The sequence below is a fragment of the Triticum aestivum genome, chromosome 4D (assembly GCF_018294505.1).
Source record: "Triticum aestivum cultivar Chinese Spring chromosome 4D, IWGSC CS RefSeq v2.1, whole genome shotgun sequence".
Lineage (NCBI taxonomy): Eukaryota > Viridiplantae > Streptophyta > Magnoliopsida > Poales > Poaceae > Triticum > Triticum aestivum.
Genome location: NC_057805.1, coordinates 369,934,669 through 369,947,149, shown reverse-complemented (window position 1 = coordinate 369,947,149; position 12,481 = coordinate 369,934,669). Strand labels below are relative to the sequence as shown.

At 44.5% G+C, this 12,481-nt stretch overlaps 1 long non-coding RNA gene across 9 annotated transcripts; it reads right to left on the bottom strand.

The window, feature by feature from the left end:
* Positions 1-1,561: 1,561 nt before the first annotated feature.
* LOC123097983 (uncharacterized) lies at positions 1,562-5,084 on the bottom strand. Of its 9 annotated transcripts, XR_006447608.1 has the most exons (7): positions 3,925-5,084; positions 3,599-3,750; positions 3,360-3,486; positions 2,836-2,912; positions 2,486-2,688; positions 2,338-2,391; positions 1,562-1,750 (listed from the first exon to the last, which is right to left on the bottom strand). It is a non-coding gene; the product is annotated as an uncharacterized lncRNA (long non-coding RNA). The 9 variants fall into 9 exon arrangements; XR_006447605.1 differs by having other exon boundaries at positions 3,599-5,084; XR_006447603.1 differs by having other exon boundaries at positions 3,360-3,750.
* Between the last annotated feature and the right edge of the window lie 7,397 nt (positions 5,085-12,481).

Genomic DNA, 12,481 nt, shown 5'->3' with positions numbered 1-12,481 from the left:
CATTTGCACTAAGTATGATCACTACTTGTGCATCCAAAATCCCTAAACCAGTTTTGCCATATGAGTCCACTATACCTACCTATATGTGGTATTCTTTTGTCGTTCTAAGAAAATTTGTATGTGCCATCTCTAATTTTTAAAATAAATTTCTCTTTTGTGTGCTCGTACCGCTCATGAAACAGTAGGGGGTGGCTGATATTTTTCCATGCTAGATGTGTTATTCTCAAGATGAGTATTTATTCACTTGTCATTGCACGAGAGTACGGCAAAGGTATTAGGGATGCCCAATCCCGAAATGAAAATGAATTTACTTTATGTTGTCAAATAATAAATTCCTTGGGAAGTGTTGGTATGGACGGCACCCATGGATTCGGTTAGCTGTGGAATGTGAAAGTATGGTGAAAAAAGGAATAAACTTTATTTTCTGTTTGGGAACAGCCTATGATATATCTAGCATGGAAAGTATTGGGAACTACTCGATCGTTTTCGTTGACAGGGAAAGCATGCCACCCAAAATGTTTTTATCTCTATCTTTTTTGCTTTGAGCTCTGTCACCTCTACAAATCCCTACTCCCCTCTGTGAAGGGCCTTTCTATTTGCTTTATGCAATTTTATTTTAATTTGAGTCTCCATCTTATCTTATAAAGCACCAACTAAGGGGCACTATGATCGTACTTGAGCATTGGGTGTAGCTAATATGCAAGTGTGTTTCATGAATGGATCAATGATTGAGCATAATGGGCTAGAGATAACTTGAAAGACATTGTTGCTTGTTGATATTTTGAAAGACATGGTTGCTTGTTGATACGCTTGAGTATTCAAATCTTCACGTCAAAACTAGTCTATTACTTTGAATCATATAGAAGTCCAAATGTCCATGCTACAAAGAAAAGAATATGTGATGAACATGTTAGGCAGCATTCCACATAAAAAATTCTATTTTTATCATTTACCTACTCGAGGACGAGCAGGAATTAAGCTTGGGGATGCTGATACGTTTCCAAGGCATCGATAATTTTTTATTGTTCCATGTTGTTATACTATCATTCTTGGATGTTTTACAATCATTTCATAGCAACTTTATATCATTTTTTGAGACTAACCTATTGACATAGTGCCCAGTGTCAGTTGCTATTTTTTTGCTTGTTTTTTACGTCGCAGAAAATCAATACCAAACGGAGTCCAAAAGTAGCGAAACTTTTTGGTGATTTTTTCTGGACCAAAAGACACAAGTTGGGCCAAGGAAGTACCTGAGGGGTGCCCCGAGGGGGGAACAACCCACCTGGGCGCGCATGGGGCCCAAACGCACCCTGGTGGGTTGTGCCCACCTCCGTGGCCTCCCGCACTGCCTCTTTGCTCTATAAACTAGTAGTTGGGGCGCCACCTAGTGACGCCTCTTGAGGCGTGATTTTGCGCACTGATCAAGCTAGCGTATTAGTTAAAATCTATGTATGACATGATTCTTACTTCAGCGAGTAGACATGCAGTCCAAAAGAGCGATAGTTGCATGTTGGTTGTTAAAAATACAAGACATGGCAATAGAACTACAGCAGCAAGAGTGTTGATTAAGTAGAGCAAGCATAGAAGTTTCATGCATGTGTATTTCTTTTGGTGATTCTACAGAGCATAAAATGCCAAATTTAAAGAGTCGGAGAGCACATATATCCTTCGGCATAAAGTTCTTGTATTCTTGCAAGTTAGAGATATGATCGACCGCCTTTGGTTGAGATTTTACCGCCCATGCCATACTCTGCAATAATGTTTTGACACATAAATTTCATCAGACAAAATATGAAACATGCTACCAGCTTTAAATACTTGTGCGGTGCGGACCCCTCAGTGCGTGCGCCTCCTGAGACTTCTGATTTCTGTGCTTTTCCCAGCAAGCTTGGGAGTTAAAATTTTCTTTACTACAAAACCTAATAGTGAAGGTATATGTGAATAAAATATTATGGCAATTGAGTTAAAACTTCTGATTTCTTTGCCTATTATTTTAGTAAGCTTAAGAGTTAAATCTGCAATAATATCACATCAACAATAGGGTATCTTACAGGTCATACACTCGCATAGTAATAGTATGTAAACAAAGATTGCTAGTCATGGTATGAGAACAAATTGTGAAGAAAAAAGATGGACCACAAAAAATCAAATTACCAGCACTTAACAAATTTGGCAAAATATTCTTTGAAGTCCTCCCTTAAAACTGTTTTCAACTATCAAATTTGACATGAACGGAAGCACACATTGTATATCAATCAAAACTTTGGATTTCTGAAGTCTGAAGTGCAGCAGCCATAACTGAAATCCTGATGAAAAATACATACAGCCGGTTAGTACCTGCTATCTGGGTCTTCGGATTGTTTCTTCACATCTTCAGGAAGTTTGGTAACTCTGACAGACAGCAAACAAGAGATATTGGATAGATGTTCATACATTTTGGCACTGAATCTTGCACTGAAACGAGAGTCGAGAGACACACACATACCTCAGCGCCAAGCACAGGAGCGTTCTCCTTACAACTGAGCTGGGAAATCCGACACCTGAACGAGCAAAATGCAAAAGGCACACTTAAAATTCAGTTTGGCTGAAGAACGGAACCTCATGAGGGCATGACTTGGCTCTGTCAGAAGCAAGCTGCACGCAGTCGCAAGAGATGACTAGCAGTAGCGCACTTAAATCTGAATGAAGCTGCATTAAGAAATAAATGAGAAGTAATAGTAGAAGCTCAAGAAAAATAAATAAAAATGGCTGTACAAGTAGAAGATCGGTTGGTTTTGAAGCACCAAAAGGAAAATTTTACTTAGAAGTACCCACATAAGGTAACAAGAAGCTTACGTCACACTCTGTTTAATCGTAGTTTAGTATTGTATCATCCTCACTAAAGAAGCCAAGTCCTCCATCTGGACAAGGGCCTGCAGTAACAAAAACACCTAAACTAAATATCTAAGAGTAAGATCTGTTCTGATTTATTTTAGAGAAGTTTAATTCAGTGAAACTACACAAGCAAAGATCTGAAGCTTTAGCATTCTATAAAGGCCTTATAATTGAGGAAAACTTACACAACTACAAGAATTATGTAAACACAAATCAACAGGAGATACAAACTAACCAGACATGAATTTCAATGTATAACCGTCCATGCATTTAAACAAAAATTTCAATGCTTTGATTCTCAAAAGCGCCAGATCGTGTTCTCAAGAGTTCTATTAGCACCACTCAAATTCTGAGTGTGCGATGCTTTGTATGTAGCTGAAACTCACCCATCAAAGACAATCAGGAATAATAAGCAATGGTCAAAACAAGCAAGACACAGGTAAACACCGCAGGTCACACAAACATGTCAAGAGATGAGCTCATACCACACTCAGATTGGAGTAGAGTAGTAATTCCTTCTTCTAGAATGTTGAACTGTAATGTTGAAAGTGTATTCCATGTATAACCGTCCGTACTTGTGTCTATCAAATACACGTGTATTGTCTTCATTACCTGACACGAACCAGAGGAGAGAAATATCAGATGCAGACATTTCTGGACGTGGGGAGGAGTCAATCGGTAAGAAATTTCATTGACTCAAGAAGTTGTTTGTCCATACAACCACCTTAACAGAATAACAATGGTATCCCTCTAATAAAGTTCATCGACTCAAGAATTTGTTTGTCCATACGACCACCTTAACAGAATAACAATGGTATCCCTCTAATAAAGTTCATTGACTCAAGAAGTTGTTTGTTCATACAATCACCTTGCCACCTTGCAAAGCCATCAATTTAAACCATCAGACGGTATTGCCACAAAACTAAGTCTCGGCGTGCTGAAACAGTATGGATCACTTGCCAGCTAGTGTTCGTAAAGCAGAATGCTAATTTTGTATCCTTTGATCAATTCATGATGCAAAGTAGATAAGTTTTACATAATGATGCGTACCTCTGATTAATCCTTATGTTGACCTTTCTAACTATGCGCAAAAGAGCAGACACCTTGAAATAAAGTAACACAAATCAAACGAGCATCCACTATTTCAGAAACTGAGGTAGTATGTAAAATTGTTGCAATATCACTCACCAGAACGACCGCAATCAGAACAATCTAATCTAAAATTGCTTAAACCATTATTTTCAAGGCATGAATGAGAAAAAAGTGAAAGCCATTAAAAACTCACTTGAAAGAACAAATACTCGCAAACAGAGTTTGACAAATCATAGTTTCATAGTTTGACTAAGAGATATACAACATAGCATCAGTGCCAGTAAGTTGAACATTAGGAATAAATATGTAGATTCACTCACACACAATGGCAACCGTGTATTCTTTTTGTATTATCATCATTTCTATATTTTCATCAAGAACCATTTGACAAATCAGAGATTCACGTTTTATTTGTAAGACGGCTATGAAAAGAAGGATATTGTGAGCACCCGCACAGTATAAATCATGATATATTTGTTCGTTTTTTACTAAGATATAACAACCATGATACAGTAACATGATTTACCTAAAAATCGCACTGAGTTACCATTCCTATGAGCCATTAGTTTGCCGAGAAATACTAAATGAACTGGGATGAATACATGGAAGACATCAATCAGGAAGAGCAATGCTCAAACAGTGAGATTCGCATTGGAGGGATGGATACATGGAAACTTACCTCGAGGAAAGAGGAAGATAGGGGGCACTTATCTAGCACTCGAACTTTCTGGTTCACAACTTCAGGCTGCTGTCTGCCTCTGCTTCAGTCTAGCTTCTCTGATTGGTGACGCCGGACAGGCATCGCGCCGCCGAGGGTCCATCATACACAGAAGACGACGACAACCATCTGGATCCTTCGCACATCTCTGCATCATCCGGCCTTGAGGGCGCGCTGGAGAAAACAGACATGAGGACCATGGAGATGGCTGGCAACTGGCTTGAGGTCATCAAGGGCTCAGGAGAGGAGAGAGGTAGAGGAGAGGTGGCGGCGGCGACTGGCTCGAGGTCATGTGCGCTTCGCGGACCTTCTCCTCGCCCCTACAGAAACCCCAACCACCCCTCTACAAACGGAAGGATTGGATTAGCACGCACGGATCAACAACGAGCACACACATTGAAAGCTGAATAAAACTATTGCTTATTGATGATTTGGTGCGGCATACAAGTGTATATAAGAGGGTACAAACCGACTTGGGGTAGGGGTACAAAACTGACTTGGACTAGAAGTCGTATACCATAATGACTACTCTAACATCCCCCGCAGTATCAACGGCAGGCTCGACGACGTTGAGACTGAAACAGATATCTTGAAACGGAACGTTGAGATTGAAACAGATATCTTGAAACGGCTTAGTAGGCAGTGCCTTGGTGAAAATGTCAGCAAACTGAGCCGTAGAGGGAACATGAAGCACCCGAACCTGACCAAGAGCAACCTTTTCACGAACAAAATGAATATCAATCTCAATATGCTTTGTGCGTCGGTGTTGAACTGGATTGCTGGTCATGTAGACTGCTGATATGTTGTCACAGTAGACAATAGTGGCCTGCTCAATAGGCTTGTGTAGCTCGGAGAGTAACTGCCGAATCCAGATTGTATCTGCAACGGCATGTGCCACAGCGCGATACTCAGCCTCGGCCGACGAACGTGAGACTGTAACCTGTCTTTTCGAAGACCAAGAAATCAAATTGTTACCAAGAAAAACACAAAAACCGGAAGTGGACCTTCGAGTGTCAGGACAACCAGCCCAGTCTGCATCAGAGTATGCGGTAAGCGAGTTTGGAGAAGAATTATTGAGGTCGAGACCATGATTGAGAGTTCCTTTTAAATACCGAAGAATGCGTTTAACATGATTATAGTGAGGAACCCGGGGATCATGCATATAGAGACATGCTTGTTGAACAGCAAAAGAGATTTCAGGACGAGTAATGGTGAGATATTGGAGAGCACCTGTTAGGCTACGATAGAGAGTAGGATCGAAAAAGGGTTCACCGGTAGCCGAAAGTTTAAAACTAGTATCGACAGGAGTGCGAGATGATTGACAGTCAAGCATACCAGCACGATTAAGAAGATCAAGAATATACTGGCGTTGGGAAAGAAAAAGGCTGGAGGAATCTCGAACAACAGCAGTGCCTAAGAAATGATGAAGGAGTCCTAGGTCAGTCACAGAAAATTCAGATCTAAGAAGAGAGACAATATGATCTAAGAACTTTTGAGAGGAGGCGGTAAGAATGATATCATCTACATAGAGAAGTAAATAGGCAGTGTCAGAAGTTTGATGATACACAAAAAGAGAGGTGTCGGAAAGAGATGGAGTGAAGCCTATTGTTTGAATGAAGGAGGAGAAGCGTTGAAACCAAGCTCGTGGGGCCTGTTTAAGACCGTAGAGAGATTTCTGAAGAAGACATACATGAGTTGGAAAGGATGGATTTTCAAAACCCAGAGCAGTAGACAGTTTCTTGAAGGGAACCATGGAGGAAAGCATTTTTAACATCAAGTTGGTGAATGGGCCATGAAGAGGAGACAGCAACACTAAGAACGGTGCGAATGGTGCTAGATTTAACAACAGGAGAGAAGGTTTCTTCGTAATCAATTCCTTGTTGCTGAGAAAAGCCACGACAAACCCACCTGGCTTTATATCGTGAGACGCTCCCATCGGAGTGAAACTTTTGGCGAAAAATCCATTTGCCAGAAACAATATTTGTATTGGGAGGACGAGGAACAAGTTGCCAGGTGTTGTTTTGAAGTAAAGCATTATATTCTTCTTGCATGGCAGCGGCCCAATTGGGATCAAGTAGAGCAGTTTTGTAATTCTTTGGAAGAGAAGTGAGAGATACGGAGGTATGAAGGTTTAGGCGGTCTTGGGGTTGATGAAATCCTGATTTGGCCCTAGTACGCATGCGATGATCATTAATCGGGGCTGCTGTAGGAATAGCACGAGGGGGTAAGGTGGGTACTGGTGAGTCCGGCGCAGCGGAAGAGTCGGACGAAGGAGTAGGGCTGGGTAGTGGAGTGGGAGCAGGGCTGGGTGGTGGAGTGGGAGTAGGGGCCGGGGGTGTTGGGGAGGGAGCAGGGGTCGGGGGTGTTGGGGACGTCTCGGGTGGGGTGAGTGTATGGTTGGGATTGGCTATGGTGGGTGTTAATGGTGGTGGTGATAAGTTGTGTTCGGCAGGTAGGGGAGTATATAGTTGGAAAGGACGGGGAGAGGGGGTGTTTGCGGAGTTAGGGGTGTTGGATGGTGTAGTAGTGCGTTGTGAGAAAGGAAAAATGTGCTCAGCAAACGTGACATGACGAGAGACATGAACGTGTCCGGTGTGAAGGTCGAGACAGCGATAGCCTTTGTGCTCGTCAGAGAAGCCGAGAAAAGCACATGGGATAGAGCGTGGTGACAATTTATTTGCAGAAGTGGCGTAGGCATTGGGAAAACAGAGACAGCCGAAAACACGAACCGCGGAGTAGTCGGGGTGGGAAAGAAAGAGGGAATAATAGGGAGTAGTGTTGGGTTTAGCTTTGGAAGGTCAAATGTTTAGAAGGAAGGTGGCCATGTGTAGGGCTTCAGCCCAAAACTTGGGAGGCATAGATGATTGAATGAGGAGAGTGCGAACTATATCATTGAGGGTGCGAAGAGAGCGTTCTGCTTTACCATTTTGAGGGGAGGTGTAGGGACATGAGAACCTAAGCAGGATGCCATGTTGTAAGAAGAAAGTACAATTTTTAATGTTATCAAACTCGCGACCATTGTCACATTGGATAAAGCGAATTGGGAGGAAGAAGTGAACAGACACATAGCATTGAAAATTAAGGAAAAGAGAATGGACCTCGGATTTGTTGCGTAGAGGAAAAGTCCAGACAAAGTAGGTGAAATCATCTAGGATAACAAGGTAGTATTTAAAACCCGAAACACTTGCAATGGGAGAGGTCCATAAATCACAATGTATTAATTCAAAGGGATAAGTGCTACAAGAACTAGAGGAACTAAAGGGAAGACGCACATGTTTGCCTAATTGACAAGACTCGCAAAACACAGAATTATGAGAGTCCCTATTACATGGTATGGTAAATTCACTAAGCATAGAAGCTAAGACGGCGGGGTTGGGATGGCCCAAGCGACGATGCCAGAGATCGACGGAGGCCAGCATGGATGTTGGAGGGGTGGCGGCAGGAACTCCATTAAGAGAATAAAGATCACCGGAGCTATTGAACCGAGCGATCTCGGCCTTGGTCAGGTAATCCTTCACAGATAAACCAAAAGGGTCAAATTCAGCCGAAACTAGATTGTCGCAAGTAAATTGGCGAACAGAGATAAGATTTTTAATGAGGGCGGGTGCAACTAGAACATCGCGAAGTAAAAGAGGTTTGGTGGAAGAGGGAAGTTGAGCCTGACCAACACAATATATAGGAATAGATGATCCATCTCCAAGGATAATGGAAGGGAAAGGAGATTTAATGCAAGAAGATAACCAATTACTAGATGCAGACATATGACTAGAGGCCCCTGAATCAAAGATCCAATCCGTACCTGAGTTTCCTTGTGCAGCAAAGTTATTCATGGCCTAGAGAAAGGCAGCTTGATCCCAGCTCGGCGTCGCAGGTGAGGGTGGCGTCGGAAGCAGTGCCGGCGGATATGATGGTGAAGGCAGTAGGGCCGGCTGGGGAGTGTAGTAGGCATTGGCTGGCTGTGGTGGGGGTGGCGTCGGGAGCACGGACGGCTGAGGTGTGTAGTAGGCGCCACCGTCGGTGCTGTAATGACCATAAGGAGCATACGTCGGGGCGGCGTGATAGGCATTGGCCGGCTAGCGGGGGTTGAGAACCCCGGGAGCACCAGTAGGCGGCCGAAGGCCGGGTTGCCAGGCACCTGAGTATGCCGGCGGAGCACCGAGGGTGGACGGAGCGGACCAGGGCATGGGCCATGCTTGAACAAGCCCCGTCCAAGGATCATGAGGAGGCCGCCATGCAACCGCAGATGGAGCACTGATGGGTGGTGCAGGACTCAGTGCTGGTGATGTCGTAGGCGGAACCGAACGAGTCGACGGCGGCCTGTAGATAGGGTTTTTTCCGCGGTAGTTCGGACTAGGACGCCAGCCTGGGGGCGGTTGAACAGATGACGATGCGGACGGCCCGGCGGCAGGAGCCGGCCTGGAAGGCGGCGCTGCTGTAGACGGCAGAGGAGGATGAGCCGCAGCATGAAAGACCTTGGGGCGAGAGTCCTTGCGAGCTTGTGTTTCCGCCGCGAGTTGTAGCAAGGAACGAACTTCAGCGAAGGTAGGAGGGGGCCGTATCATCGGTATGAAGGAGGCTTGCTTGTCAAAGTCTTCGCTGAGGCCGACGATGACGATATTGATTAGCTGTGAGTCGCTAACTGTATCGCCGAGTTCGCGGAGCTCATCACCAATGGTCTTAACTCGCTGGCAGAACAGGTTCACCGGGGCGTCTCCTTGCACCATATTGCGAAGCTTGGTGTGGAGAGCGTTTTTCCGAGCGTCGGTGTTGCTTTGGAAGAGCTGACGGAGGGAGTGCCAGATGTTGGCAGCGGTGGCGCCGTCGTGATCGAGCATGTTGAAGATTTCGGTGGTGATGCGGGTGTAGAACCACTGGACGATCGCGAGATCGTCTTTCAACCATTGCGGATCGTCGGGGCGGGGAAGACAGTTGGCGGCGACATGCGAGCGCAGGTTGCAGCGGCCGAGGTGGAGATCGAAGAGATGTCTCCAATGGTAGTAGTTGTGGGCGGCGAGATCAAGAACTATGGGGATGTAGGGGCTGGCGTCGGAGATTGTGCAGCAAGAGATATTGGTGCGGCGAGGATGGGTGCAGGGTAGTTTTGTGGAGCTATGATGAGGGCCGAGAGAGAAGCGGCCGCGGCGTTGGCAGCCTTGGCGATGAGTGTGGCCCGGCGCTCGAAGTAGCCGGGCGGCGGCGGCGGTGGCGTTGGCGGAGCCATACCCTAAACCCTGGGACCGGTATCTGATACCATGAAAGCTGAATAAAACTATTGCTTATTGATGATTTGGTGCGGCATACAAGAGTATATAAGAGGGTACAAACCGACTTGGGGTAGGGGTACAAAACTGACTTGGACTAGAAGTCGTATACCATAATGACTACTCTAACACACATGAAGTGGCGGTGGCGGGGAAGGAAGATAAGATACCTGTGCGCAAGGAGATGAGGAGAGAAGTGGAGGCGTCGGCTCTAGAGTTTGGGCGTCGTGCACCCAAGTTGGGGCTCCACTGGCTGGGCACGGGCGTCCTTGTCCCATTCTCCATCCTCAGCCTCCCACGACAAGGTCGGATCGCGCCGCCGCTTACCACACGACAGATCATGGATCGAAACCACCACCAACACCTTCTCCTCTGTCGGCTCTGTACCACTGCTAGCGCTGCTCCTCCATCGGCTCTGAGCCACCACCGGCGCTCGCATAGGTGTGGAGAAGAAGATGAGGACGTGGGCGTGAGACTCGACGGTTGCCTTCATGGGTAAGGAAGAACAGGGCCCTCCGTGCTTTGCCTGGGGGAGGCGTTATCTAGGACGGTAGAATAGTCGACGACCAAGCAAGGAGTCAAGCACCCAATCGCGGTCGCGTTTTTCCTTCTCCTCGTATCAATTCTATAGCACCCAATCGAGGCGTTATCTAGGACGGTAGAACAATTTCCGTGGTGACGTGGCTATCGTGAGAAAAACCTCTTGATGCATACCTTATTGTTTTGGTACCCCGATATTTCAGAAACCCTAGGAGAGTCGACGAAAAACAATTTCAGCCGCCGCAAGTTACAGAAACCACAGATCCAATCTAGACACCATCACGGAGGGGTTCATCATCCTCATTGGTGCCTCTCTGATGATGCGTGAGTAGTTCATTGTAGACCTACGGGTCCGTAGTTAGTAGCTAGATGGCTTCCTCTCTCTCTTTTGATTCTCAATACAATGGTCTCTTGGAGATCTATTTGGTGTAACTCTTTTTGCGGTGTGTTTGTTGGGATCCGATGAACTTTGAGTTTATGATCAGATCTATCTTTTTATCCATGAAAGTTATTTGAGTCTTTTGATCTCTTGTATGCATGATTACTTATAGCCTCGTATTTCTTCTTCAAAACTTTGGTTTAGTTAGGCCGACTAGATCGATTTTTCTTGCCATGGGAAGAGGTGCTCTGTGATGGGTTCGATCTTACGGTGCTCAATCCCAGTAACAAAAGGGGAAATGACACGTATGTATTGTTGCTATTAAGGATAACAAGATGGGGACTAACTCCTACATGAATAGATCTTGCCTACATCATGTCATCGTTCTTATTGCATTACTCTGTTTCTCCATGAACTTAATACACTAGATGCATGCTGGATAGCGGTCAATGTGTAGAGTAATCGTAGTAGATGCAGGCAGGAGTCGGTCTACAAATCTTGGGCGTGATGCCTATATAATGATCATTGCCTGGATATCGTCATGACTATTTGAAGTTCTATCAATTGCCCAACAGTAATTTTTTTACCCACCGTATGCTATTTTTCTCGAGAGAAGCCACTAGTGAAATCTACGGCCCCCAGGTCTCTTCTTTATCATACTTTCCTTCGAGATCTATTTTTATTTGCTTTTATTTTCAGATATATTAATCCAAAAAACCCAAAAATACCTTGCTGCAATTTATTTTTATTTATTTTATCTCGCTTTCCCGCGAGATCTATTTATCCAATCTACTACAATTTTATCTATCTTTTTACCCGGGAGGGATTGACAACCCCTCTTTTAATTAGGGTTGCAAGTATTTGTTCTTTGTGTGCATGTGTCGTTCACGTAGTGTTGCGTGGTTCTCCTACTGGTTCGATAACCTTGGTCTCATCACTGAGGGAAATACCTACCATAGCTGTGTTGCATCATCCCTTCCTCTTTGGGGAAATACCGACGTAGTTCAAGCCGCATGACATATCATAAGAGACCATTTTGGCCTCTCCTTTGCCTCAAAAGGATTGGGATACCTTGTTGCACTTTTATTACCGTTACATGCTCATTACAAATTATCTTGCTATCAAACTACTCGTTACTTATAATTTTAGTACTTGCATAGAATACCTTGCTGAAAACTACTTGTCATTTCCTTCTGCTCCTCGTTGGGTTTGACACTCTTACTTATCGAAAGGACTATGATTGATCCCCTATACTTGTGGGTCATCAACATGTTGGGTTGCAAGTTTTTGTGGTTTGTGTGCAGGTTCTGTTTACATAGTGTTGCTTGGTTCTGCTACTGGATTGATAACCTTGGTTTCATAATTAAGGGAATACTTACCATTGATGTGCTGCATCATCCTCTCCTCTTCGGGGCATTACCAACGCAGATACAAGCAATCAGTCACCTTGGCTACCATTGTAGGGGAACACTTCATAAATGTTTTCCTTTGGAGTGGTTAACTCGACACTCCTTAATGGTTTCCCCTACATAAGAAAATCATTCAAAGAAGCATAGTTGGACATTAGCATCGGTAAATCAAGAGTATATTCTTTCTCTAGTTCGGCATTTGAGCTAA